At 43.5% G+C, this 23813-nt stretch overlaps 2 long non-coding RNA genes across 3 annotated transcripts in view; one reads left to right on the top strand and one right to left on the bottom strand.

The window, feature by feature from the left end:
• LOC111095827 overlaps nucleotides 1-23813 on the top strand; it is a 43300-nt gene that overhangs the window by 2052 nt on the left and 17435 nt on the right. Inside the window, exon 2 of one of the 2 annotated variants that reach the window (XR_005359260.1) lies at nucleotides 12247-12315. The exons of the other annotated variant lie outside the window; for it this stretch is intronic. This is a non-coding gene — a long non-coding RNA (uncharacterized LOC111095827). The remainder of the gene's footprint in view (nucleotides 1-12246; nucleotides 12316-23813) is intronic. 2 annotated transcript variants of the gene reach the window in all.
• Nucleotides 2323-23813, bottom strand: part of LOC111095828 — a 140829-nt gene continuing 119338 nt past the window's right edge. The window contains exon 4 of the long non-coding RNA XR_005359262.1: nucleotides 2323-4139. This is a non-coding gene — a long non-coding RNA (uncharacterized LOC111095828). The remainder of the gene's footprint in view (nucleotides 4140-23813) is intronic.

The following is a 23813-nucleotide window of genomic DNA, read 5'->3' as shown; positions in this document are numbered from 1 at the left end:
TATTCCTATTTATGGCCCCACTAGCAAGGATAACCCTGCACCTCATGTTCTTGTGTATTTGCTATTGTCACATTCCCATTTCTTGCCAACATGATGAGTATGTAGTAATACCCCAACATGGTTTCAATTTGCATTTACCTGGTTATTAATGAGGTTGAGCTCTTTTCCCCATGTTTACTGGCTGTTTATAGGACTGATCACATCTTTTACCCATTTTGATTGGGTTGTCTCTTTTTGTTCTCATCATTTGGAAGAGTTTTTGATGCAGGATGAGTTGGAGTGCTTTCTCAGATGTATGTGTATCAACTATCTTACCCTAGCATGTGGTTTGCATTCCACACTTTAATGGAGTTTTGGGATGATCAGATTCATAATGTTAATGTAGCCAAATGTGGTGACTTCTAAATTGATGATGAATTCATTTTGTGCTCTGTTTAAGAAATTTGTCTCTCTGCCCTTCAAATTCCAAGTTGAGATTTATATCTGTATACTTAATTCTAGGAGAAGAATTGAGATCACTATAGCTACTGCTAGAAAGAGGAACATTTTCAATACCAGAGGTTTTCTAACATTTCAGACTGGACATCCATGACATGGGCCATCTTGCTGCCTGTCACCCAAGAGGTTCCAGAAAAGAAGGGGTAATAACCCATCAGGGATGCTCTAGGGGAGGCTTACCTCTCCAGTCTATTCAAACTCTAAGATTTGAAGACTCTAATTAGTGATAAAATCTACTTTGATAGATATTCAATGATAGCCAGTAGGGAGCTTTAGCCATGATATGAAGCATGATACATTTGACTGCTTAGTTAAGCAAACAGACATTAATGTATGCATCCAAACTCCTGTCATATATTGGATTTACCTTTTTTTGCCTGGCCACAGGGCTTCTCTTTCCTCATTACCAATATCTAGTTCAAGGTAGAGTACCCAGCCCATGTATGGTCAGTGGGTACCACTGGCAAAGGTTACAGGCAGTGGTGGAAAATAGTGTTTATTTCAGGCTAACTCAATTGGTGGTGGTTGCCTGGAGAGCAGGACTCAGGGAGGGAACAGCATGGCTACACAGCTGGGGCTCACTCTGAAAGTTCTCAATATGGAGCTCTGTGCAAAGATCAGCCCAAGGATGTGGACTGCCCTGGAGGCCTAACCCTGAGCTGCCCAGGCTCCAGAGGACAGAGCTGGAGGCAGGCGGCACGGCCTCTGCTAATGCTTGGACAGCAGAGGAGATCTAATCCTAATCCCCCAAACACAGACCTTCCCCAGGTCTGTTTGTCTTCCCCTAATCCTCTAATATTTAAAGCAATTTCAATCCTGTTTGAAGAGACTTCCCAGCAGTTTGAGTCTGGGGCCTCCAGAGGGATGGGGGAGGAGTGGAGGGAGGGAGGGAAGAAGGAAGCAGGGGAGGAGCAAGAGTGAGCGTGAGCCCTGGAGAGGGGCGAACCAGGAAGATGACAGGCTGCCAATGCTGGCTGACCTTCCTTCCCGAGCTTCCCTCCCAGATGGCTTCTTCAAGATCTCTGAGAGTGAGGATGGAGATGGGAGAGAGAAGGAGGGTCTTAGGCTAAGATGTGGCGCTTGAATAAAGTGACTTCGTTCATTCATTCCATCAATCGGTCAGTTAGTCAGCATAATACTTACTGAGCACCTACTGCGTGGGGCTGAAACTCTGCCAACCTTGAACACATAGTTACCAGGATCATAATAATTACAAAGAAGTATAAGGTTCAGTGGGCTCCAACACAGGGTGGAGATGTGTCAGCAGGAGAAGAGAGCTGACTGTTGATTTACGGGCATTTCTACCATGTCTCTCATGCTTTTTGGCTCTTTGTTGAAAAAAACACCCAAGAGATACCTGCTTCCTCTATCTTGGTGTCCTTTATCTCTGGAGCTCCTTGGCTCCTGCTCCATCAGCTTGGACTATGCAAAATCAGAGTGACAGTGTGTTGGACTCTACCAGGTTATAGCCAGCACATGGTAAGGACCTGGGAGAAACAAGTCTCCCAGAGGGATGAAGGGAGGAGCTCTCTCTAGTAAGATAAGTGATGGCCAAGGACCTGTTGTCATTCCTAACACCTTGCCTTGTTTCAATAGCCAGGGAACAGAACACACCTCTGAGCAAGTCATCCTCATTAGAGAACATTCTCCTATTTCAGGAAGGGCCCCTCCTCTTAAGCCGCGATCTTACTTTTATAGGAGTTTAACTAAGAGAAAGACAGAGAGGGGAGGTAGAGGAGAGAGAGACAGGGAGAGAAACAGGGGAGGAGGGAGGGAAGGAGGGAGGGAGGGATGGAGGGAGGGAGGGAGGGAGGGAGGGAAGGCAGGAAGGAAAGGAAATGGATGAGTAGATGGATGGGCAAACAGATTGATAGATCAATCTATCTCAGGTGGAAAATAGGTTACTTTCTAGGATTTTAAAAGAGAAGGCAGAAGAAAAGATGGTTTTATGACTTCCCAGCATGCAAACAACCAAAGCATCATCTTAAGGAAAACAAAAACAAAAATTATCTTACACAATTTTTATAAGAGGAACACAGCAATAGATGTGCAGCAAACGCACCGTCTAGTTAGATTCCCTCAGGACACTGGGGTAGAGAAGTGAGGAAGGCGTCAAGTGACCACTAGCACAAAGTCTGCCCAAGTGTTCCTTGGCCCTCTCCTTTATGCTGCAGCAAGGACACAGGCCAGGCTTTTACTGAGCGTGTGCTTATACTGTAATTAAAAAATATAAGTGGAGTCTACCAAGAAATTTTGCCTTAAGATCCCCAACTTTAACCTTAAGCCACAGTGTGCTAACCTGCCTCTGTCAACTGTCTGAATGACCTTGGGCTGCCCTTGCGAACGCCAGGCCTCAGGATCCTCATCTGTAGAATAGGGATTAGCCTGGGCTGTCCCTACAGTCCCACCTACCTCTGATAGTCTCTGATGCTAAGCCAGGAAAGCACTAGCAACCTCCAGAGCAACAAGCAAGACTGGCATTTTGCCAGGTTCCCACAGCTTCTTCCAAAGGCTTTTCCAGATGGGATCCTTGATGCTTAACAAGCACCTGAACCAGGATGGGAAGCCCTCCTCCAACCGTACCCTGTGCCCATCCCAGCATCATCATCAGCATCTTTCACTCTTGGAAAACTTTCCAGCGTCTAGCAATGTGTTCAAGTGGCGACTTTGATTTTTAATTGCCAGAAGACATGTTTTCATTTCTTTATCTTAAAGGAGTCCACTGGATCCGATACTTCTGTGTCATATCCCCTCACTTCACTAGTGATGTCAGCTCTAGCTGCAGTAGACAGCTGTTATGCTGACATCATTCTCTGCACATCTTCTGCTTTCTGTTCTGGGGCTTCTCCAATGCCACAGGGATGGAGGCTGTGCCTGGGCCCAACTGCATGAGCTCCTCGTCACCAAGGCTGATCTAGCTGTTGCTATTACTGAATGTCAGGAGCAGAAATCATTGCTGAGATCTCAATGTGATGCCACATGTTGAGAAGACAAATTGACCTCTTGTGGCAGATGGATTACATTGGACCCCTTCTCCCCTGAAAGGAGAAGTGCTTTGTCCTTTCTGGAATTGACACCTACTCTAGATATGGGTTTGTCTTTATTATCTGAAGCACCTCTGCCAGCATCACTCTCTGAAGGCTGGAGAAATGCAGGTTCACTGACACGGGATCCCACGTAACATAGTCAGACCAAGGGACATATTTTATGACGATGAAGATATGAGAATGGACTCTTGGCTCTCTGACCCACTGATACTACACATACCATATCGAAGCAGGAAGCCAAAACAACGGAGCCCACCTAAAACCCTAGCTTAGAGGCAGCACCCTCTGAGGTTGGAGTGCTGTGCTGTAGAACAGCACATGCTGAGCCTGTAGCCGATCCATAGTTCTGTGTCCTTAGTGGCTAGAATATACAAGCTCAGGAACCAAGAAGTAGATGTCACTGTGGTCCCTCTCACTATCACTCCAACTTGCAGAATCTGTGCTTTGAGTCCCTCCAAATCCAGGTTCTTTGGCGTCAGAGTTTCTGGTTCCAAGACAGGGAACAGTAAGGGTTCCACACAGTCTGAAGCTCCAAGGACTGTCCCTTCATTTCAGACTGCTCATGCTGGTAGATGGTGAGGTCAAAAAGCAGATCTAAAAAAAAAACAAAGCAGATCTTAATAATTATAAGAAGCCAGAGTTGCTGCTATGTAATAGGAAGAAAGAAACATGTAGGGGGCTCCAGTGAGTCCCTGAGGCATTCCTTGGTGCCCCCTTGCTTTGTGACAAACATGAATGGGCAGCAATCACAGCCTGGAAGGGAAAAGAGCTTATAACTCCCTGGGATGAAGATCCAGGTCACCCAGAGAGGCAAACAACCTAACCCAGGCTGAGTTCCCATGAGACACAAGAGGATCTGAGGAGTGCAAGGAGCAGATTGTGCATCAGATCTTACATACGCTGATTTCAACCACAGCTGCTGAGGATGGATAGTTCCATGCAGACTTCAAGTTCCCTCTTGCCCAGAACACCAGGGCTTCAGACACACATCATGGGTCTTTTGCCTTCTGCCCAGGGGCTTCATCATTGCAGGTGGAAAAGGACCCCACTATTCAAACACACATGAACAGCCTTAAAGTATGGAGAAGTTAATGCCCCAAGACAATGCCATAACCAGTATAGACACTGAAAGATGGTAAATTCTTCTCTTAGCTGATTCTCCAGGGGACAATTCTGACTCACCTTCTCTATGCTCCACAGAAGGTCCCAGGTGGAATAGAGCCCAGCTGTTTCTGGCTGTGACCTCCATAACACACATTTTTGGGTTTCTCCACTTCCTATACCTTCTCAGCCTCCCATTCCTGCCTCCTGGAATTATCTCCCCAAAGACCTCCTGCACACACACGTATCTACCTTGGGTTCTGCTTTCAGAGGAAACTCAAGATAAAATAGCCCCCACACTGTATAAACTTCAAGCTTCACAAACCCTGGGCCCCCTTCCTACTCATAAACAGTGGCACTTGGTTTGAGTCCACCACACTGGCCTTTGAATCTGCCTTGTTATGCCCTGGAACAGTTGGGCTTTCTGCTCATGTGCCTCTTTCCCCGGTCTTCAGGGAACCTTCACTCTTTTCCCTATTAAGTCATATTCCTTCTTCAAAAATACATTAAGAGCCAGCATGATGTAGGCAAAAGAATGTGGGTTTTGTGGTCACATGGTCCTGGACACATTCTACTTCTGTCTCCCCCCTGCAGAATGATCTTGGGCAGTTTATCTTCTAAGATCAACACTCACGATTCCAATCTCTAATGTCTACACTTCATGTAAGATCCCTCAGTGGGAACATTTAGACCTTCTGTTTCAATTACCTCTTCCAAAATTTCCAGACCCACACTTCTAACCCTGACTTTTTTGATGATCTCTAGACACATCTTTCTCCTCATTTTCCTTCATCTTCTTCACCATTTAATAAGCACTATTAATGTGCCAGTCACTGTGCTAGGAGCCATCAAAATTACACCATTTTTTTCTTTTCTTTTTTTTTTTTAAAAATAAAGAATTGGAGAGATTAGGTAGCTTGGCTAAGGACATAGATAGTGGTAAAAAGTGGTATTTCTAGCCTCAAGGCTTATAGAACTCCAAGAGCCTGCCATATATCACCAATTTATGATTCACTGATATCTCATAACTCAACATGTTCCAAACACAGCTCCTAGTTATCCTCCTTACCCCACCCCAAAACTTGCTGCCCCTGTGTTCTGGATCTGAGTGAATGCTATCCCTGTCCATCCAACTATCTGAACCAGAAATCTGGGACTTATTCTAGGCTCCTCCCTTCCCACTCTTACCAATATCATGCTGTATAGATCCTACTTTATCATATCCTCAAATGTATCTCCTCCTCTCTATCCATAATGCCAGGGCCTCGGTTCATTTACCCTCCCTTCATTTCTTGACTGGATTCCTTAGCGGCCTCATCACTAACTTCTCTAGTCCTGGTCTGACCCCCTCTCAAGGCTGCCAGAGCATCTTTCTACCTTGGAGTAACATGCTGAAACTGTCTTAAGTTTCCATCCCCAGGATGAGCAGTGGGGCACCTTTGCCCAAACCGAGATCTGAACAGGGTGTATGTGGGTACTGGCTCCTGTTTCGGCCCTTCAGGGTACTCCCTACATTATACCCCAACACATGCATTAGACCAAATACCCAAAGAAGCTCAAAATTCCTGCTAGGGGCTGTCCTGGGGTGTCATGACCCAGCACTGGTTCCAAGAGGGTGGCCTGGTTCATGGATCTTTCCCACTGAGTAGAGCAGTATTTCTTTAATGGAATGGAAGTGTTGGGTGTTAACAGGCTGACTTGGGGTGACCCAAACTGTAGACAGGGCCCCTATTCACACCACAAGGGACCCTGCCTAGCACTGTGGTCTCCCCCATCTGTCCTCTGTCCTCCTTGAAACATAGCCTAGTGAGTCACAGAGTTTTGCTTCTGTGCTTTCCCATTCACTGTTCCTCCTTCGGAGTACTTCCTGACCTCTGCCCCTTTTCCCTGCTAAGCAAAGTTCTTTATATTTTGCAAAGTTCAGCCTGAGCATCTTCCTGTGTAGCTTTCTATCTTTTCCCAGCCCAGGGTAGTTAGCTGCTCCTTCTCCATGTTTTCATGGGGCTAGTACATATGTTCGTGACCTTATATTGTAATATCTTCCTTATTAGACTCTAAGTGCCTAGAGAATAGTGACAAAGACTTACTGAGTGGAACTATAGGTAAATATTTAACAAATGTTTGTTGAATTAATGAATAAATAACTCCTAAGATTGCTTTGAGGATCCAGTAAGATAACTAACATACTCCAGATGTCAGCTAAGGTCACTCTGTCCTCTGACTTTAAATGCAGTTGATAAGCTTCCTGTTTCACATTTCGTGGGAAACTAATGTCTTTCCAAGATTCCCATGAATGTCAGAGACCTTAAATCTTAATGATCTCTTCAGTTTCTGAATTCTTGCTGCAATTTATCTCATTCCCTTCTGACTGCCATTCTTTCTACTTATCTCTGCCCTGGACTCTGTGCCCAGTCCCTTTCTCTAGGATCTCCCTCCTATTTAAACATAGAAACCAGTTATGGCTGTAGCAGACACTCAGAATGTTTGGGGCAATGACAAGGACTTATATCCCCACAATGCAAACAACCTAAAATTGAATATCAGGTTTTATATCCTTAAAAGTCTGTAAGCCACCCAGTGGAGAATGTCTTACCTCTGCGTTTCTCCATGGACTCCATCTTCCCACTATGGCATCTGTACTTTTTCTCTCATCCTCCTTCTCCTCACCTCCTCCTTTCTCGAATCTTTCCTGCTCTCCCCACACCCATATTCTGTTCATTTATTTATAAAAAGAATTTACAAATATTTAAATCAGAGCAAGGCATATATATATATATATATATATATATATATATATATTTTTTTTTTTTTTTTTTTTTTTTTTTTTTTAAAGAACCAAAGAGTACAGACATTCTTATACTGGAATTAAATCTTTTCTCCTCCCCCCACCTGGAATTCTACTCCCCAAAGGAAAGCATGTTAAGCCATTTCTGTTTTGAGAGCTCCTACTGGTTTCTTCCCTACTCTAAATGGTGTATTTACACCTCCATTTCTTGATTTATTGACCACAGATATTATCTATTGATTACCTGCTAGAAAATATCAAGAGTTATATTTACACCATACCCAAGGTGACTCCCTCTTCTCTTCTCAGCTCTCATGATTATTATGTTTTAGTTCTATTAATTGCATTCATAATTTTAAATAATACATGTGAATATACACGTCTTGTTTCATCTATATCAGGTCATACATTTTGCCTTCCTGCCTTATAAAAGGAATGTATGAGCACACCCACATTTCCTTCTACTTCTCATCTATTTTTCCACACTCCTCCCTGTCAGCTGTACCTCTACCTTTTCACTCTCCAGACTGACAACATTTACATTGTACTGAGCGTTCTCAGGTCTGCCCTGCATTATATTGTAGGGGCTGCAAGTGCCCACAAGGACCATACTGGCTGTGTATATGAGTCAACTGACCCAGAGTCTTGGCAGGGGGAGCATTGATGACTGTACTGAACCAGAAATAATGTGTCCAACTTAAAAACATTACAGTTTAAAAAAATTCTATATACTCAAAGTAGCATCCATCATCTGATGTTTGTTCTAGGTGACCAGTTTGTAACTCTCATATAAGTTATTATAAAAGTTGAATGCCAATAAGCAGTGATAGTGCAGAGTGATGGCCACCAAACACTCCATTTGCTCCCCTACATTTCCATCTTCCTCACTGTCTAGTGGGAAGAGAACTATGACTGGTTCTAGCCACAGAAATGTGAGAAATCTCTTAATTTTTTTCAATTTGAGATACTGAAAACCCAGTGAGATTTACTGAGCTTTCTGCTGCTGTAGCTGAAGCCAACTGTTCTAGATGGTACAGCTCCAAAGTGGAAGAGCTTCTGTCACCTGGATCCCTGAGGGACTAGAGGGAGCACAGTTCTGTGCTGACCTGCTTAGACCATGGAGGTGACCAAGAAATAAACTTTCATGTCAATGAGAGTCAACGAGAGTTGAGGTTGTTACCTCAGCATGACCTAATCCATTGGTATTCATTTGGCATTTAAGTTAATATTTCTATGAAAATATTATTCACTGCATAGCCAGGAAGTGAGTTAGAATTATGCCTTTCCCAAATGGATCAAATGCCATGATTCCTTTGCCACTTGAAAGACAATCTTGCTATGATCTAGATCAAATGTATTCTTTTTTCCACACTCAAGCACTGCACATAAAACATGACAAACTTTATTTTGATTCAAATATAGATCATTCATTTCTTGGGCACCTGAGTGATTCAGTGAATTGGGCAACTGACTCTTGATTTTGACTCAGATCATGATCTCAAGGTTGTGGGGAGACTCTTGTTACGCTCTATGCTCAGCAGAGAGTCCGTTGAGATTCCCTCTCCCCTTCTCCCTCTGTCTCTTCCCCCACTCATGCTCTCTCTCTAAAATAAATAAATAAATCTTAAAAAATATAGACCATTAATTTCTTGTGTGAATTTTTGCATTTTCTGAAATTTTCTTTCTTTCCTTCTAGAGAAAAGAATAATTTGCCTTCAGTATAACCTCATATCATTAGGCCTTCAACTATTTATTACATGGAATCCATTTAATTCACAGAAATAGAATTCTAGAAGCATCATACCATTTGCTCTAATCTAGACAATTTGCCCTTTGGGTCTATCATAGTTATTATCTTGCATATTCACATATCTCATAGGTTAGTTGTACAGTTTCCAGGATCTCATGCATTCCTTTTTTATTTTATCTTTGTTTTGTAGGAGTACATCCTCAAGTAATTTCCTTAGGAAGAATGTTTAGGAGGCAAGTGTTCTCAGTCTTTGGATTTTTGAAAATGATGCTATTTATCCTTCACAAATAATACTGGCTCTAGGTTCAATACATTTGCCTTCAAACCTATAAATCTGGATTGATGAACCAATCACATACCACCCTGCCTCTCACACTGAATACAGCTATGAAATCCATATAGAATGAATGGTACAACTACTTAAGGACTCTGAAAAGTGAATAGGAACAGGCAGATTGGGGAAGAAGACAAGAATTCGAGGTACATCAAACCAGCAGTACATTTTCCATGTTTCCTCTGGTATCCCCAGGCCTGGGCAAAGAGCTCCAAGAAGGGCCATCTGATTCTGAATCAAGAGTGGGAGAAGGTCCCAGCCAGGCTCTCCTGTCCCCACACCCTGCTCATCCGGAGGTGGGGCAGGCAGGCAGACGACGGGCTTTGAGGCACTGCGCCTGAGGCCCAGGCCAACAGAGTGATGGGTGAGACCGCACGACCCATCTCTGGCCAGGGCGGAGGCTACCTATCGAAGTAGTACAGCTGGACTACTAGTATACCTGACCATGTGACCGAGACCGGCTCCTTCCTGGTACCCAGGCAGGGAGCATTCGGGCAGCCTGGCCAGGATGTAGTGACTGTCTACCCTAGTCATCAACCAATAAATGTGATTACTCTTCCAAAAAAAAAAAAAAAAAAAAAGAGTGGGAGAAGGGACTTAGCATTCAGAGAGAGTGGGGAGTTCTATGATTTTCTTTCTTCTGCTTTATTTTCTCTGTTCTGTGTGTTTCTGATTCTCCTGTCATGTCAGCAGTGCCATTAGGAGTCTCAGATATTTAAATCTCTGAGGCAGAAGTACCTTCCCCTCCAATCATAGAAGAATATGGGGCAAACTCCGATTGATTTTTTTTCTATCTTCTCACTTCTTGACCCCTGAAGTGGGCACAGTTGCAAATAGTGTAAGACAGAGTGAAAAAACTAAAGTACGGCATTCTGTCCAGAGGAGCAATAGAAAAGGCCCAAGGACCTGGAAATTACCAGGAGGACCTCAAGAAAGCAACTCCATAAAGTTGTATATCAGTTCTCAGGATCTCCCTGAGCTGTGTGTGCATGTGTCTGAGCCTAAACAGTGAACCCGAAACCTTGAGAACTGAACAGTTCACCACCACCCAGGTCTCCATGCTGGCCACTGGTGGGGTACAGGAACTGATCAAAGTGGCAATCAAACACCTTGAAGTAGATCTGATATTGAAACCATAACCAACTGAAGGCCGGTTGGAATGTGCAGCCTGAGCCAAACCAGGTTAACTTCCTGAAAAAACTTCCCTAAAGGATATAAACTAGGAACAGAGACTCAAACCATAATATTCATAATGACCAGGATACAGTTCAAATTATTCAGCATATAAAAGATGAGGAAAATCTCAACTCCAATGGGAAAATACAATTAACAAACACCAATGCCAAGAAAACAGGTGTTGGAATTATCCTGCAAAGACTTTAAAGTATCTATTATAAAGAGACTCCAATAAATAAAAGGAAACACTTTTGAAAGGTAGATGATATCAGAAAAAAAGTATAAGATATAAAGAATCAAGTGGAAATTATAGAGCCAAAAAACACAATAACAAAATTCAATAGTAGAATGGAGACAACAAAGGAATAAGTAAATTTTAAAATAGATTGTTGGGGCACCTGGGTAGTGCTGTAGGATGAGCGTTCCTCTCTTGGTTTCAGCTCAACTTGTGATCTCAAAGTCATGAGATCAAGCCCCGGGTGGGGCTTGCTCTGGACTCAGCAGAGTCTGCTTAAGACTCTATACCTCTCCCTCTGACCCTCCCCCTCTAAAATAAATAAATAAATATTTAAAATAAAATAAAATAGATTGTTAAAAATTATCCAAGTTGAGCAACAGAGAGAAAAGATTAGGGGAAAACAATTAAGGTACCTGTGGGACAATAACAAATTTCTAATATTCATGCCATCAGTACCCCAGAAGAAGAAGAGGAAAAACATAAAGTGTTGAAAAATTATTTGAAGAAATAATTGCTGCAAACTTCTCTAACTGAGTGAAATACATACACCTACAGATTCAAGAAGGTCAGCAAACCCCAAACAGGGTAGGGCCACAAGCATCATAATCACAGGGAGTCAATGTGGACAGAGGATAGAAGATATCCAAGATGCAGCTCTGGACAGCTCCAAAATGACCAGAATTCAGAGATCAGAGAGATAAAAAGTAGCCAGGAAAGAAGACTGAGAAGTAGCCAATGAGGAAGGAGAAAAGCAGAAAACTGTGATGTCCAGAAACCAAATGAACGAAGTAACTTTAAGGAAGGGCAAGTTATCACCTGTATCAGAACTCTGCAATGTGTCACATGGATTGAGGATTAAGAAGTGAACATTGAGTTATTTTTAAAGTTCAAGTGAATAGTGAATTTAAGAATATCAGTTTTGAGGAGTGGGGGACCTGACTGAGGAGGAGTCAAGATAAAAATAGGAAGAGAGAAACTATACAGAGAGTATAGTAGCTCTTCCAAGGGGATCTTTCTCTATAAAGGGAAGAATGAGGCAGTTGCTGGAGGGAGGTAGAGAGGAGAGTGGTCTGTTTGAGCTGTTTGTATGTAAAAAAGGATGAGCAGCATGAGAGGGAAGATGTGCTAAGGGGAGAATGGGGAGCAGGATGGGGTCTGGACCACTTGATGCAGTGGCTTTAGGTGTAAGTTCAGACAGTTTAGTGCGGTTACCTCATAGAAGGCAGGGTATCTGGGCATAGATGCAAGCAGATGGGTACAAGTGTGGGTGGGTGTGGGGGAAGTTCTCTTCTGTTCCTGCCATTTTTTTTTTTTCAGCTGAGAGAGAATAGGCAAGACATTTGTTGAGGATCAAGAAGACAAGGGATGATGTAAAACAGTGGTCAGGTGAGTCAGAAGAAAATATAATGGGGTGTGGGGTAGCCCCAGGGGCCCACTGGAGGCTGATGATGACCATTTCAGATGAGGCCAGTCAGTGTCATTTCGTGATTTTACTGTTTGTCATTCTTGTAACACAATTTTCTTGTGTTAGACACTTAATATGGCCTTTAGCCTAAGGACTCATGATTTTCTTACTCTGGGAAACATTCATGGATAATTTCTTTGATAATTTCCTTCTATCTCTTACTCATTCTCTCTCTCTCTTTTTCTCTTCTCTATACTGGAGGGTATCTTTGACCCTATCTTCCAGCTCTTCTATCAAATTATTTATTTTGGCAATCATATATTTTTAATTTCCACAAGGATTCTCTTGTTCTTTAATTATTTCTATTTCATAGACTGTTTTGGAGGGATTGTGGGGTTTGGGGGGTTATCTTTTAAATTTTTAATTTAATTTTAATTTTATTTTTAATGTGAGAAAGTCCAAAGTTGTGGTTGAAAACACAAACATAGAAATCAAACCAATTGAATTCAAATCTCAACCCTGCCACTTCCTGTTTGTGTGAACCTGGGCAAATCATTTAAACCTCTTTGTGTCCAGCTTTCTCATCTCCATCATGGGGGGATGATGGTTGGAGGCACCTCCCATGATATTTGAGGATTCAATGAGTTAATGCCCGTCAAGTGCTTCCAACAGTGCCTGACCAGAGAAGGCTAAGGAAGTGTCAGTCATGGTGATGACAGTGATGGTGCTGATGATGGCAGTGATGGACACATTATCTTGAGGTTCTCTGGGGTCGTTAGTTAACATTTAGAAAGCTTTCTCCATTTTTTTTTTTTTTTTTTTTTTTGAGCTAACTGGGGTTCTTCCCAGTCAATTGTTCTGTTTGCTTACTTTGGTCTTTATAATTCCCTTGAATGACTTTCTCAGTATATCTGGCATTCTGGGATTTGCACAGTAGGATTTAAAAACAAGGACCTACCTGACTGCCCATGTAGCTGTTGTGTATGTAAATCTCTTTCCCCGAAGGGCTTCCTTGAGTGAGAAGTTCACAGGACAGAGCTTTTCAGTGGCGGGCTTTGCTTTAGGGTACAGATTGAAAAGTCATCTGTAAGGTGGGAGCCCGATGAGGAGGCTTATGGGGTTCCAGCACCCACACTGGAAGCCCTAGACTGCCTACCTTCTGTACAAGAGGAGCTCTGTGCTGAGCGGAGAGGGCAGTGGAGACACTTCCAGATTGCACCACCCTCCTTCTCCCCACACCTGTTGACTCTTAGCCCAGAGCCTTCTTTTGTTCTGCCAGGAAGATTGGCTTCCATTGCTTCTGCAGCTGCCACCTGAATGTATTCTGGGCTTTGACTCCTCACTCCGCTTCATTTATCAATGCATTTTCATCTAGGTCTCATTTTCCAAGGATTCGTTGAAATCTTTCATCTGCTGGTGATTCTGACCTCACTCCCTATTCCCTTTATTATTATGGGTTTATTCACTTTTGTATTCCTTTAGCATCATTTTAATGGGGTCTCCAGAGAGATGAGAGGTTAATTTATTGCCCCAGTCTGCCATTTTGAACCAGAAACTCTATTCATTTCTTATGCAGAACAGTTTGGCATTCTCTTTGTTTTCCTGCCTCTTTCCAAAAGATGCCCTCAATACCTCACCCTCCTCACACAAAGTGGCTTATCGAAGGTATTTTTCTAAAGAAAGACAATTTCTTTTCTCAGAATGCTGGTGTGATATATTTAAATAACATTTTCTTCCCAACTTGCCCTATGCAAACCACTCAAGATGGTGCATGATTCATAGTAAGTGTTCAATAAATATTATTTCCCCTTCCCCTCTTCGTAGTCTTTGCAGGCCACCACTACTCAGTTCCAATCACATTCTTCCAACACTCCTGCTCTCATTTGAATATATTTATGGACTTATGTTTATTTCTGGATCGGCTTGTGTATATATATCTCTTTATATGTGTTTCTTCATGTTTGTCTGTATTCCCTTTAAGGAAAATGATGCCAGAGGTGTTGAATGACTCACTCAATAATGTAAAAGTAAAGAGTGGTTAAGCCAACACTTAGAACCATACTATGTAGCACAGGCCTGGTGCACTTTCCACTGGACGACCCTGACCTCTGAGAATGTGTGGATGGGTCATATCATCCTCCTCCTTCACCAGCCACTCCCAATCCCAGAGTTTCGGGAATCAAGATCAGAACCAAAGTCTGTCTTAATCCCAAAGTTAATGCAAATGGTTCCTTGGCAATTGCCCTACCACCCCAGCATTGCCTCGGAGGGCTTTAGGTTGAGCTAGGTGCTCTGCACTCATAAAGACTCAAAAATTAAGCTTGGGGGTCCTCACGTAGGCTGCTGAGAACTCTCTGCTTATATAATTCTCAGGAAACTCGAGGAGACTCATATTTCAAGGCCACTATTAGGTTAAATGGGCATCTGTGGGCCAGCATAAGAACCAAATCATCAATCATTTTTGATGGGAAAATGTGTTCCCAAGTAATACACAAGCAATTCATGAATGAGCTACATCTCATTTATAGGTCTGCTTATTCCCCGAAGCAGGGCTTAAGGCAGGAGAAAAAGGAACAGAAATGGTGACCCTACAGTACCTTTGAATATGCTTTCCTCCTCTGCATCCTCCATTGTAAGCCTGCTATTTTAGATTATTAAAGGGGAATTCAGAGAGAAGAAGAAAAGAAAGATGGAGGAAAAGGGATTAAGGGGATCTTCTGAATCACATATTCCCTTTCATAAGGAAGGTACCTAAATTAAATCTAGAGTTCTGCTGCCTTTCAACCTCAAGTACTGAGGGCAGGACTGGCCCCCAGACCCACCCCTACCATGTAGGAGCTGCACTGGATGACCTCTCAAGGTCACTGCAATTCCATGAAGTATGAATTTAGTTCCGGAAGGCCCTATTAGATTTAAAGATAGTATTCCATTCAGCAGTGTCTGGGGGAGGGGAGAGTAGCATATCTAGGCCCCCTCCCCACCTTTAATCTCTGCATAACCCCTCCCCATGAACAGAAAGCCTGGCCATTCTTTGCCATCCAGGGGAGCTCCGCATTCTGTATTCTCAGCTCCACAGTCAGCCTTTGCTCTGTAGCTGTAGAAGGAACAAACTCAGTCTCCCACCCCGCCCCCAACCCCTACTCACCCCCCACACAGTCTAATTAAATGTCTGTGCAGTTACAATTGAGCTCCTCATGCTCAGAACCTATGGCAAAGGGCAAGAAGCCCCCATTGGTTCAAGGAAGAAGAATTCAAAGGATATTTTTTCAAGAGACCAACAAAACAGAAGGTGCTGCTTGTGCTATCTTTGATTTAGGAAAACGTTTTTTTTTTTTTTTTTTTTTTTTTTTTTGTCATTTTGTTTTAGGAAACAACAGAATGAAGGAAGAAGAAGGTGGTTACCCATGGGGCCTTGTCAGTGGAGGAAGGAGAATCTTAAAAAAATTTAAAAAAAGAAAGGAAAGACCAGCAGGATAAAGAATGTGGAGAGGAGAGAGACCAGTAGGTGGGTGGGTGGGAGGGAATTTGTCCCTATTTTGCCTCTAATGCTTGTCGAAATGTCCCACTCTTCAGGCTACAGCAGGCTGATTCCATAAACAGAGAGGCTCATCTCTTCCCCTCTTGAAATCTGAACTGTGTAAGATGGAGTGAGGAAGAGCACATTCAATCAAAGGATCACAGAGGTCCATGTGTGCACATGCTATATTTATTCCCTTGTTTGGGAAAATTTAATCAGCCTCCTGGACAGTAGATGCCCAGACATGGGCCACACCCGCCGAGACTCAGAGCCTTGAAAAGGTGCCATGGAATATTTGGGGCGCATTAGACTTGCATCTAGCCAGGCTCTTCCACAGCCTCAAGATCTACCCCTCAAACCATTGTGTCTTTGAAACACAAATATTTTCTGAGAGTCACCTACCTGGCTTCTTTGGAAAGAGCACTTGTAATCAAAGCAATCTCAGAAGGCTCAAGCCTGCGGAAAGAGGACCATGGCTAAGATTGGTGGGAATGTGGATGACTTGGGATCATTTCCAGGAAGCAAGGTGCATGTGTGAGAAACCACACCCCAGGCTGGGCCCAAGCCTCAGTGGAGAACATAGTGATGGAGAAGAGAGTACTTGTGTTAGGAGGGAAGAAAAGGAAGGAAGGATGTAATGCAGGTGAATAGAGAAACAAGAAGGAAGAAACCAAAATTAACTGAGAATCGTTGTATGTTCAGCTTGTTGCAGCTTCTGGATGTAGCCTTTATCATTCCCATTGCAGAAATTCAGGAATTGAGAAGCTACAAGCCAAGAATTTACTCTTGGTCACACAGTGAGAGTTGGAATCAAGATCAGAACTGAAATTCGTCTTAATTCCAAAGCTAATGGTTGTGGTTCCTTGGCAATTTCCCCGTCACCTCCGAATTCATCCCCAACCACCCAGTAGGACTCTATTTCAAGTACCACTTATTTGGCCATTTTCTGGGCTCTAAATGGAAACACATGAAAGTCCTGTCCATTAGCCATGTTAGGAACAACGATTCTGGAAAATGGCCACATTGTGAAGGGGCCCCAGGAGATGGACTATCCATGCACCAGTCTACCCCTGAATATGTACAGAGGCACCATTGACGTCAGCACTCCATCTGTGCCTCAGGCCCCACCCGCAGCTTCAGGAGGTCTTCACATTTTCCAAGCTCCAGTCTCTTCCTCCCTCTGCGTTGGGCTATAAAATGTTCTCTTCAATTATTTCTCTACTTCTCGCTTCAGAACAGCCAAACCAATAGCGCTGCTCCATGGGTTATGTGCCGTATGTCACTGTGCTGTGAAATATTAAGCCTTCACAATAGGTCCGAAGTCAGCGACGCACAATCTTTTAATGGTTTAGCTCACTCGGGCTATTTGAAAGTGGCATAATATTGCTATTTTTAAATAAATGGGATCTGTATTAATGAGAGCCGACCTCTCTCGGCCCTGCAGAGCTGCTCCCTGCGTCGAGCCTACATTGGGGATTTGGCATGAAAGGGAGGGGGGAAAACAGCTTTTCACAATGGGAACCAAGCAGCGCTTTAAATAATGCTCACAGATGCTAATCATCTTGGGGGAGGGGTGGTGCTGGGATGATTATTTGAGTGGATAATAGATTTCATCTTCAAAGAAGACTTAGAGTCTTGATATTGAGAAGAAGGTGGGTGGCACATGAGTACAAGTGTGGGGGTCGGTATATGTACAGGTGTGTGTGCAGGTGAATGTGTGTGCAGGTGTGCATATGCATGTGTGCAGGTGCATGCATAAACATGAATGTGGGTTGTGTGTTTGGGGGGTGGTATGTGTACATGTGCACACACATGCTCAGGGGCCAGACACAAGCTAGCACGAGGTAGGATGGTATTGACATGATGACAATTACTGTGCTTTTGGAGGTTTGAAAGGGGAGCCTCTGAGGAATGGGCAGGAAGCCATCCTGACCAGCTATGGAGACAGTGACAAGTGAAGAAAGATCCTCTAGAATAGGGATATGTCAGGCTTTGGTAGATCCATAGTTGGAAGACTCTGGGAATCTGGAAGTCAGTTCCTACCCTGTGGTCTGTCAGGCTGACATCTCATTGGCATGCAACAGGTATAAAATAATAAATCAGGCTCAGTGGGGCCCTTCTGCTTCTTGCGACATGATATTGTATTTGGAGACGTTGAGGACATAACCGGCCAGGCAACCCAGGTCCCTGATTGCCAAGGCCCCCTTGCCTCTGGGGACCCTGATAAAACTGTCTCCTCCTCATTTGCAAGCTGGAGCTAGAGCAGCCGAAGCAGACTAGGATGGGTCAAGGGGACTTCAGAAATAGAAGTGGAATATATAGCAGAGGACTTGAGAAAAAGGCTTATGAGAGAGGAGGAAAGTCCCTCTCCCAAAGAATCTAGCCAGGAGAATTTACAAGAAGCAGCAAGCCAGCAGCTCTACCACCAGAGTGCATGGGCCTCAGTTAAAAACAACTCTGATAGGCACTCCTCCTCCAGAAAGGGATTTCCCTCTTTCTTCCTTTTTAGGGGGCTAGACATTCTGGTTTTGATATATTTAAAAAATATGTATGAGTTTTCTGGATATGTAATGGATAGCATGGTGACTATAGTTAACAGTACTGTATTATATGTCTGGAAATTGCTAAGATAGTAGATCCTAAAAGTTTTTACCACACACCCACACAAATTGTAACTATGTGAGGTAATAGTTGGGTCAACTAGTCTTATTATGCACACAATCTGTCTTCGTCTCCTGGGTCCAGGCTGATTCTGTTCCCACTCTGGCTTAGGGTCACTAGATTTAGCAATAATGGCAAACAAATAATAGTGTAAGTATCTCTCATATGCTACCTGAGATGTATTCACCCTACAGATAATTCCTCTTTGAACTGAAATTCAATTTGACTGGGTATCCTGGGTAGTCCACAGAGTTAAAGTGCTGAGGGGGAACCTCAGAGAATTTCTCCGTATTCTGCAGTTTGCCCATTCATCAAATACTTATTGAGCACCTTCTGTGTACTAGGCCCTGGCAGTATGGCATTGACTGTGACAGCCTGGGCACCACAGTTATGGGGGCTGGGTCTTTCTCATTTCACGATATATATACATCGAATCTTTATGTTGTACACCTTAAACTTACACAATGCTATATGTCACTTATATCTCAGTAAAACTGGAAAATAATGCTATATGAAAGTCAGGAGAGTCACTCGATCTGCACCCCCTCTTATTAGTTATCTTTTTTTGTGTAACAAATTACCCCAAAACTGAATGACTTAAAACAACAAATGTTTATTAGCTCCCAGTGTTTGTGGGTCAGGCATCCAGGCACACCTAGCTGGGTGCCTCCACCTCAACATATCTCAAAAGGTTATGGTGTTGGCTGGGGCTGCTGTCTCATCTCAAGGCTCAACTGGGGAGGCATTTGCTTGCAAATTCACTCACATGGTTCCTGACAAGCTTTAGTTCATAGCAGGCTGTTTGACTGAAGGCATCAGCTCCTAGCTGGCTATTGGCTGGGCCTCCCTACATTCCTCACCACATGGGCCTCTCTGTAGAGTAGCTCAAAATGCACCAGATGGTTCCCCTTAGAGTTATATTCTGTTAATAAGCTGACCTCAGAAGTGACATCCCATCGCTTTTGCGATATTTTAGGTATTAGAAAGGACTCACCAGGCCCAGCCAGCCATCATGAGGAAGAGCTTACACGAGTGTATAAATACCGAGAGACAAGGATTCTTTGGGGGAAGGTTATAGGCTCCGCTATATCTTCCCCTTCAACAAGTTTCAGAGACCAGGACACAGAAGTTACTCAGGACTGTGTCTTGTTCACCATTGTATCCCCAGCACTTAGCATGGAGCAAGGAGGAGGGGCCCTCACCTTTCTTGTCCAGCTTAGACCCAGCGTCATAGACCTAGTGGCTCACGAGGGTATTTTCAGTTTAGTGGGATCCGTGGTCTGAGGTCTTGAGTGTCTGTGTCTGGCTTTGGAGCCATGACTGACCTTCTCTATTCCTTCCCTTTCATTACCCTGCATTCCACCTTCTCTATCTCCCAACTGCTTCTTGGAAAAAGATGGAGAAGCCAGGGGATATCACAGGGCATGACAATAAATATGAGGAAAATAAGAAGTCAGGTCTAGAAAGAGAAACAGAACACAGAGTAAAAAGAGAACAGAAAAAGAAAGCACTCCCCTGCTGCTACTTCATTTAAATAAGACACAAACATTCATTAAACAGCTACGGTGCACTGGATACTTTCTCGCATTTGTTCATTTAATCCTTATAAGTTTTCAAGGCAAACATTCTTATTCTCTTTCTGTAATTCAGAAAATTGAAATTCACAGAGGTCAAGTGACATGCTCAAGGTCCCACAGCTGATAAATAAAGTGGAATCAAGCCCAGCCTTTTTAAGGTCCCTTAGTGCTCTTTGCATGCAAACAGGTTGAAGATGATGGAGAGGAGGGAGTATCAGTCTACTTACATCAAGATTTGATATTACCAGGGCTGTGTTGTGGTAGTGGAGGCAGTTGTTTATGGTTAAACAATGTATAAATTACATGGGGAGGGGAGGGTAATGAAGCATGTTTCATTATAGAAAACAAAGACAAGTTGATCAACAAAGACTAGAAGGGACACAGTCTCCCTATCATACGGCTATACTTGGTTTGTGGCTAAAACCAACCCTATCACAGCAAATCTCCCAGCTTGAACTCAGACTTGGTTCTGCATAACCTTGACTGACTCTCACGGTTGCAAATGAAGATAGGCACCAAATGAAAGGACTCACAGGACCACTCTGAAGATCGAAGAGGAATTCCAGGATGGCACAAGCAATGGCATTGAAGAGAGGGGCATTGTTTCTCAAAACAAATAAGGAAAGCAGGGGCACAATCCTTTTATATGTTAAAGCTCCAGAGTGTTTGTTTCTAAAAATTCCATTTCCTTACCATAGGGCCATAGATCTAAATTTATGACAGGAGAGTGAGTCCTTGATCTTTCTATAAGGGATTGAACTCGGAGGCAGGTTGGTAGGTTGACGAGGAGACTGTATGAGGGAAAGACCTTCTTTACCATACTGCCATTCCTACTTTGTAGACCCTTCCAACACACATATGCGTGCTCACACACACACACATACACACACACACTCACACACACACCCTACCAGAATCTGGAGACATTCTTTTCTTTCCATTCATGACAGGTGTTTTCTTGTAAATATGAGGGCCTGTCTTCATCCTTCTGCTTTCACCACGATCCATCAATTCTGGTAGCCCATTGCTCCTGAACATGCCCACCTAAACCAACTCTGGGTGAGTGTCAGCAGAAACTTGAAATGATCTCACCTCAGGACTAGAAGAGACCTCTAGTAGTCATTACCTGACTCCTCTCCTGGTTCCTGAGCCTCTCCAGAAAGGCTCAGCCCTAACCCCTACTACTCCCTTTGTTTAGTGATTTCTAGCACCCGGATGTTATTTTCTTGAATCTCACCAATTGCAATATAAATTTATATGTGCTGAGGCAAGGGAGCAAAATGCATTTTACTAAAGTAAAACATAGTGATAAATATAATAGATGACTGGGAATCTTCTTTTTAAAACTTAGCAAAAGTTAGAAAGTAAACTAGTTTGGAAACAAGTTACAAATTGACCACTAGAGGGGCACCTGTGAGGCTCAGTGGTTGAGCATCTGCCTTCAACTCAGGTCGCGATCCCGGGGTCCTGGGATTGAGTCCCACATCCGGTTCCCCTCAAGGAGCCTGCCTATATGCCCCTGCTCTCTCTCTGTGTCTCTCATAAATAAATAAATAAATAAAATCTTTTTTTTAAAAAAATAAATTGACCACTAGGCATTAGGGGCACCATGAATCTGTCACTATTTTGTTTGTCCTGTTCAATTAGTTTCCCCCTCTTATCCTACCCGCCCCCCACCCCCTGCCTCCTCACTCAGCATTCAAAGATGTAAAGGAAGGCCAGAGGAATAGAGGTCAGGGAACCTGGGGTCAAGTCTGAACTTAGCCACTCTATAACCTTTGTCAACACAGTCTCTGCATGCGCAGAATGAAGAGGTTGGACTGGGTTAGATCTAAGTCCCCGTGCAGCTCTGTTTCTATGAATGATATGTATGCACTGCTATGACAAGGAGCCGAGATGCATTGCAATCACTGAGTTATGCCATCCTTGTCAGGAAGAAGTGCCATGGCCTCCTCGTCTGGACTGCCACTGCCACCATGGTTATTCAGAGAATTCGGGGAATCTTACGACTGGCAGGTGCCTTCCCTTAACTGTAGCTCCCACAAACTGGCTGTCAAGGGAGAGCTCAGAGTTGCTGCCAATCCCTTCTGAATTGCTAATACAGAATAGCTGCAGAGCCCCTGCTGGAGGCCCCCCTGCTACTGACCCCATCAGGGGCTGCTGCCATTTCGCGGGTGCACCAGCCTCCAAAACCATGTGATCCTTCCCAGTGCTAATGGCATTCAACACAGAAACACTGCCCTGACAAATGGAGTTCAGCCTCTCCAGCCTCTCAGGCTCAGAGCACCAGTCAAATCCACTGCAAACACCTCCTGCTTACAAAGCAGCCTCAGGCTACTTGGGCTAAAATGCTTAGGGCTCTTGGCTTCTGGACAGAGGCGCCCACTCCCCAGCTCCTTAAGGAGTATATGTGGTGACCCATCAGTGAATGCCACCACACCAGAGAGTGGGAGCTGAATGGACTGGGACAGAGTGATGGAGGCAAGGAAGGTGTGAGGGTAGGGGCAATGGGCATTGTTCTTTCCACCACTTTTCTTGTGCCAGATAAAAGTGTTCAACCTCCATGCTTGCCAACCCCTTGAATGTGTGTGGCTTATATAAATTAGGGGATCAAGGAGACAAATTCTATTTTGGAGTAATGAGAGACAATATAAAGATCAGAACAACCACAATGAAACCATTAGTATGGGAGGAAGAGAGAATTCTTCGTGGGAATAGAAGGTTTATAAACCCACTAAGTAGAGATCCATAATGAACTCCCCGTTCTGAGAGCTTTGCCATCCTGTTTCAACAAACCATTCCAAACATCTTGTTTGATAACTTTTCACCTTTGTACATGCTATAGAATGCTCTTTTCTTGCTTTTAAGTCTCATCACATTAATGATGAAGGGATGCACACGATACATACGTGTCTACAAATCAACTTGTGAGAGCTTGAAGCTTTCCTGCACTCTCTCCCTTCAAGCAAAGTCAATCACCTCCTTTTTGTCACATTATCCTTGCATATCCTTTATGGTATAACTCGACATGCTGTTTTGACCTCTGTTTATGGTTTGTCTGTATGTATGTTTATGGTATGTTTATGTTAGACCATAGTTCATTGAACAGAAGGACTGTTTATTATTTCTTTTCTTACACAGTGCTCAATACAGTGTATAGCACACAGAAGTGCTCATAACTATTCATGGAATAAATGAATAGGTGAATGAATGAATTAGGGCCAAACACTTTGAATTTTTGCATAGATTCTTGTCCCTGAGCTATGGTCACAGTCACATGAAATACGATGTAGCTGCTTGGTAACACTGTCCAATGATGTGGGGCCAATCTTTTAACCCATTTCTTCACCCACCGCCTATAGTGGGGACATCAGGAATTGTCTAGCATCTTAGGAACAATTGCTCCCACTCTAAACAGTAGGATAGTCAGTCTGGTTGCCTGGCTCTGAGCAGTTATATGACATACTACACTCCCATAATCATCCATCAGGACTGATTTGGGAGCTAGTAGAAGAAATATATCCATTAAGCCAGTGCTGAGTCTCAGTAACTGCCGTATGGTTTGAATAATCAATTGCCATTACCCAACATCCAATAACCAATGGAGATGAAGGCGTTCCTCCTCCCACCCCCTCTTTCCTCCACCCCAACCAGATTTAATAAGATGGCTCATGATACTCCATCTCCTCATGGAACCCATGAAAGCATCATAATCAAGTGTCTC

The sequence above is a fragment of the Canis lupus genome, chromosome 5 (genome assembly GCF_011100685.1).
Source record: "Canis lupus familiaris isolate Mischka breed German Shepherd chromosome 5, alternate assembly UU_Cfam_GSD_1.0, whole genome shotgun sequence".
Taxonomy (NCBI): Eukaryota; Metazoa; Chordata; class Mammalia; order Carnivora; family Canidae; genus Canis; species Canis lupus.
The sequence above is the reverse complement of the archived record's forward strand: the minus strand, read 5'-3'. Positions and strand labels throughout refer to the sequence as shown.